This window comes from Pinus tabuliformis, chromosome 7 (assembly GCF_031772625.1).
Source record: "Pinus tabuliformis cultivar Carrire ecotype Pingquan chromosome 7, CPIR1, whole genome shotgun sequence".
Classification (NCBI taxonomy): Eukaryota; Viridiplantae; Streptophyta; class Pinopsida; order Pinales; family Pinaceae; genus Pinus; species Pinus tabuliformis.
Genome location: NC_142293.1, coordinates 1,238,865,630 through 1,238,871,811, shown reverse-complemented (window position 1 = coordinate 1,238,871,811; position 6,182 = coordinate 1,238,865,630).

The window sequence follows — 6,182 nt, the reverse complement described above, 5'->3', positions numbered from 1 at the left end:
CAAGCGGCGAGTTAGTAAGTTTCAGAGGTGTGTGTATTGGGCAATCAACGAATAACATCGCTGAGTATAGCACGTTGATAGAACTACTCTCTGATGCCATCACACGTGGCATATGCCGACTAATTGTCAGGCTAGACTCACAGCTCGTAATACTACAACTCAATGGTATATATTCCGTTCGCAATCCAGCTATTTATCGCATGTTCCTAAGGGTTAAGATTTTGGAGAGGCGATTTGATTCAATTCAATACCAGCATATTTCCAGAAACTTAAACACATTAACCGACTCATTAGCAAATTATGTGTTAGATAGACATTTGTGACATTTGTAAAAAAGGGACACATCATCAATGATTGTACATATGGATCATATAACTCAACCAGAATAAAACTCGAAAATCAAAATATATATAAGTTGTTTATCGTTCATACATAATGTTCTGTAACCAAGACAAAATCGGTCATGTGACCCAAAAACTCAAAAGTGCTAGGGGGCACCCTAGCCTAGTGGTGCTCATGATAGCACGTCACGGCCTGTGCAATCATGCGCAAGAGACGAGTCCATCGTCTAGGCACACCAGTAGTATGCCGCTGCAACTGTAAAGGTAACTCATCGATCCGTACATCCGAAATACCGAGAGTAAGGCTCTCAACCTGCTCCTGCACAGCTGTAAGGGTCTCAGCATCGTCAAGGTCGCGAAGAATAACTCTCCCAGCAGGCTCTACTGCCGGGGCAGCGACTGGCGGTCTCGGACGAACTGCTGGACGAACAGGACTGACATCTGCATGCATCCAAGAGTATGATTAAAGGTCTTGATAGAATAAAGCACAGCAACATTATGAATAAAAACAGTAAACAGTGATATGGTCAAAGAGTTTACCAATAGCGCCCCACTGTTCGCCATCCGGTAACACCAAATCCGGATCACCTCGGAAATCCATACCCACATATGGATACTCGGAAAAGACCATCTCCTGGTGCTCGAACCACCTGAAGAAGGCATCAGTGAAAGTAATCTGAGGTTGACCAGCATGCCTAGACATGTGATCGACCCACCTCTGCATGCGTGGCTCGGTCGGAGAAGGCAAGTCGAGTATAATATACTGAGGCTGCATCAGTGGGATTTTCTCCAAGGCGAAGGCAGTCAGAATAGAACCAAATCCAAAGTTCTTCAGCTTCCCGTCCTTTACCTTGGTCAATTGACTTTTCATCTGAACAAGTACTGCATCACACCAGTTGAATACTTTCGGTTGGAGACACTCCAAGGCGTGCTGCACATAAGATCTGTTGGCAACATGTAGAGCTGCGCTACCGGCCATCCTACCAATGGTATACAGAATGGACCTGAGAGACCTGTCAGTAATCTCACGGATAACAACCTTGCCGTCTCTGCTCGGCTGGGAACCTTCCCTGCAATACTGGCGGACATAATCTCTCACGGAGTCAGTCCCCTGAGCCGAACCTGACAAAGAAATGGGGGCACCTCGCCTTGACAATCCAGTCAAGAAGTAAATGTCCTCTATGGTCAAGGGGATGGATTTTCCCCTAATCTGGAATACTTGGTTAATGGGATCCCAAGCATCAAGCATATACTGCAGCAAAGTGATCTGTGCTCTCATGCTAGAGATACGGAAAAACTTCAGCAGGCCACAGTTCCGCAGCGCGTTCACCGTGACAGGGTCATGGAGGGCAATCATGTCCTCCTCTTCATGTTCTCGTTCTCGCCATGTAAGGGACATTTTGTTCAAAGATCCCTGCAAAACAAACAAGAGAAGGAGTAAGTTCCCGAGTTTGATAAGAAACTGGCGAAAATTCATCAAAAAATGTGCTAAAAACTCAGTTTTCTGAGCCCAACGCAGGCAGAGAGTGTCCTACCTGCGTTGAAGGTCAGGCTGCCTTAAGTCAGCTTGACATTCAACGCAGGTTTCGAATGGGCAACCTGCGCTGAAGTTAGGGCGCCCTGGCAAAACCCCTGAGGCTCAGAAAGACTGGAAAACAGGCACAGAATGAAGAAAGGAAACCATGAAAAGAAAGAGCTAAGGTTTAGCTCCTACCTGGTCCAGACGGCGCCGAGAATCGTCCACAGAATCTCCCGAAATCAGCTGGTGAAAATCAAGGAGGAAGAGGCACCTCCAAAGCTCCAACAAACCAAATGCAAATGAAATGGTAAAATGAGAGGTAAAAACACTTTTTAATGGATTTTTACGTAGTTCAAAGCAAAACATTAGGGTTTTCATCTCATGATTATGTATTTCTAACTAAGTTTGATGCAGCAATTGAAAATACGGTATTATTCTTGGAAAGAGAAAAGCTAGTAATGGTAAAAAATCAAAATTTGACCATATAATCGAGCAATTTTAGCATAAAGTTCATGCTCGTTAAAAAATAAACGCAAGATCCGAGCAGTTTTAACGCGGTCTTCATGCTCGTTAAAAAATAAATATAAGCAGTGAGCAATGTTTCCTCCAGAGTTTAAGCTCATTTTTAACTAAAAAATAAACCTATCCCGATAAATAATGGCTGTGATCGTAAGTTTATCAGCCATAAAATCCTTGGTCGTGTTTGCACCTGCCACCTCCACTTTCATTTGGCCGATCGTTCACCTCCATATGATTGTTTACCCATTTTGAGGAACAGCTGCGAAGAGTGATTTCACCTAGCCATCCTTGTGACACTGCCGTGATTGGAAAATTCCAACCTGTACCTGGAATCAGTTGCTATCCCTGTTTATCACTCATTCCTCAAAAGACGAGTCTTCTTTAAGCTCTTTTCAACTGACTCGTAAAATATGAAAAGATTGCCGAGTTTTGGCCTTCCAGCTCGTTAAAGGACCGGAAGAGCTATCCCTCCTCTGGATTTTAATCTTTTTGGACCTGAGGGATTATTGCACAAAAAGGTCGAGCGCTTGTTTTATTCGGCTCGTTAAAGTTATCGAAAACTCATCCCTTCTATATTGTTTTATACTTTTTCGGACTTAAGGGATTAGATGACGAAAAATGAATTTTGGAGTTAACTTTATGTACCTTTTCAGACTCTCTAAAAATGAAAAGGACCGAGTTTTCGTTGTCGTTAGACTCGTTAAAATGATTAAATAGCGACAAACTTGTCTTTAGGCGAGAACGAGTTTCCCTATCGCTAGGCTCGTTAAAACATAGCGATGGGCTTGCCCGAAGGGCAGGTTATAGAACAAGCATATGTTATCCTACTCAAGCTTGACAAAAATAAAGAGGTACTGGTCAGCAATGACTGGGGAAAAATTGGGAAAGATCAAGAAAACTTTGATGGTAGCAGGTCGCTCTTGAACATGACACTTTTTCTCCGTATCATTCGGGTTGGGTTGTTTCATTCACCGGTCACATCACCATGGTCTTGCCATACCATCCATATTTGGGGTAATGCTACCAATCCATCGCATCAGTGTCGCCATATGTTCAAGAGAAGTCATTCAGAAAGAGTCAACCGGGTCCCATCCACTGCCATACATTATCCTTCATCCATTCATGACCGCCACCCTGAATCATATGTCACAGATTGTTTTCACCTCCATTAAAATCATTAGCTCCGTTCCGTGTCACTGATGTGGGATTCATTAAGGCCCTCCTTTGACAGATCGCTCCTTGTCGACATCAGCTCATTATCCAAGGAGTTGATCTAGGAACAACCCCTTCAGTACTTTGAAGCTTGCATGCCTCAATGGCAAGTTTCTCACTTCCGGCGACAGGTATACGTCAATGACCTTCGACCAGAAGATTTTGCGTGGTGTTCGACACCAAGTCCTTTATTCACACCACGTGAATTGTACTGCAGTACCTTGAGGTTCATTATCATTATCAGTGATTCCTCTCGCGCTTGTTAACGGTTTACATCATTGACCGGTAATCAAGCGATGTCTTTCCATGTTCGACTTCAGCGCAATTCTCACATGGATCGACTTGTACTTAGAGTGAAGATCGAACGAGTTTGAAGACCCCAGATCTAGTTTCATCCATCCGGGCTGCGATATATATTTAGGAAAAATAAAGACATTTGACATGTACATCATTGCAACAGATGATCATCCTACTCAAAGGATGATAATTTTCACCAAAATTATCAGTCTACCATCAGACGATCGTCTGTTCTATGTACCAAAATGGATTTATAAAGCTGAGCATGGGAATGCCCGCCTCAGCTAGATCATGAAAGCAGTATGAATCATAATGTATTGTATTGTATTTTATTACAGGTCTCCTCCCAGCAGATGGATGAACTTCGGACCCTCCTGGATAAAGCATTTCACCCGATAAAAGGCCTCATACTTTAGGGGGCAACTGTTATAGACATTTTTGTGCCTTGCATCACTGAGCATGAAATGTCAATAATCAAGGGATCCAAAGTCCCTAAACATGTTGTTCCTACCCCTAGAGGAACAAGGCCAGCAAACCACAGCACTTAATAAAAGTTCTCCACCTGAAAACACTCAAAAACAAGGCAATTCTGGATCATGTCAACTGCTCCACTGAGCATCTACGCTGAATGTCAACTGCTCCACTGTCTACCTGCGTTGAATGTCAACTGCAAAGAAGGCTACCTGCGCTGGGCGAGTTTGGACATGTGGCACAGTCATTCCTCAAGGTGTCAATGCCCAGGAAGCTTCCAAAATGACACTTGGATCAGGGAATTCGACTGGTGATGAGTAAGAGGTTCCAAATCTCCAAGTGGAAGCAAGAACCTCCAAGTGGACTCAAGAACTGAAGTGGGAGAGGACACTAGTCAGCTTCATACCAGCATCAAGCTGACTCATCCTTTCTCCAAAACTCCTATATATAGATCTCTCTCATGAGGTCTGGGGAGGCTGGAATTTGGTATTTGCAAAGAATTGTTGTTGGTTTGTGGCTAGGAATATTGGGTGTGTTATGCTTTAAAAGGAGCTGAAGAAGGAAGTCCATTCTGCTGGGAAGGAGATGCTGGGTTGGAGCCCTATGGGTTGTATCTCTTCCTGAACACTGTTACTTTCAATAAAGCTATCTTGATTCTTTCCTATATGCTGGTGTATTTTGTGTAATTGCATTGGTATATTTGATTTACTTCTAATCCTGAATCATTTATGAATATGTATATTTGCCTTTGTATTGTGTTCTTCTCTTGTTGCAAGTAGTTGTTCTCTTGTCATAGGTAGTTGTTCTCTTGTGATCTCGTGGGATTCAAGTAGCTGTTCTCTTGATCAAGCGAGGAGCCAAGTAGCTGTGGACACACAAAGAGAAGAGGATCTAGTTCGAGGGACAACCGGAAGACAACGATAAGTCTGCCGATCTCCTTTCTTTCATATTTCATAAAGGAAGAAATCATGATAGTTGCATTCGTTTGTTGATAAGGCGCTGTCACACCTTAGGTGGATAGGATCGTCCTAAATAGGCATTTTTCCCCACAACAATCATGCATTTTGTTGACTACCAAAAATCCATTGATGTTCAATGAAATTTCTCAAACATATCATTTAATAAGCATTGATAATGCTTCTCAACCCTCCATCTATAATTCGAGGTTTGATTGGAACGAATAGATCTTACCACAAAAATACGCTCAATGATGTCATGCTTATATGATCCCACGTCACCATTGGCATGATTGACAACAATCTAGATAAAATATTTCTACGAATGTCAATAATCGATGACTGGTGGAATTTACCTAGTATATCCTCGATGTGACTCCAAAGAAATTGTTGAAACCTAAAGATCCTAACACTAGCATGGTGAGTCCTAACGTTACTAACCAATTGGTAATCACCAACTAATGCACCTAAAAAAAAATTGAAATCACCAAATGGTAATTTTCACATGCCTAAAACATCAAATTAGCCATTAATGTTAATCCAAACATACCTTGTTGCATTGAAATCAAGCAATTTGGAAATCCTACCATAAATGGAATAGATTTGAAGGTCAATTAGTTTTAAATTCACCCAAAGCCTTGTAGTTTCTCATTCCAATAGCAAAGTTTTGCATAGGAGATAACCAACTAGAGCAATTTTTGTTACCATACATAGTGAGATCGTTTAGTCATGGTTGATTGTTGTTTCCTCAAGAAGTGACTAGATACTATAAATTTGTTAATAATGAGGAATCATTGAACATTGACTTTATGGTGACTTTTTATGATACATACAATGTTAGTAAAATATTATCGAGTTTGTGGAAAG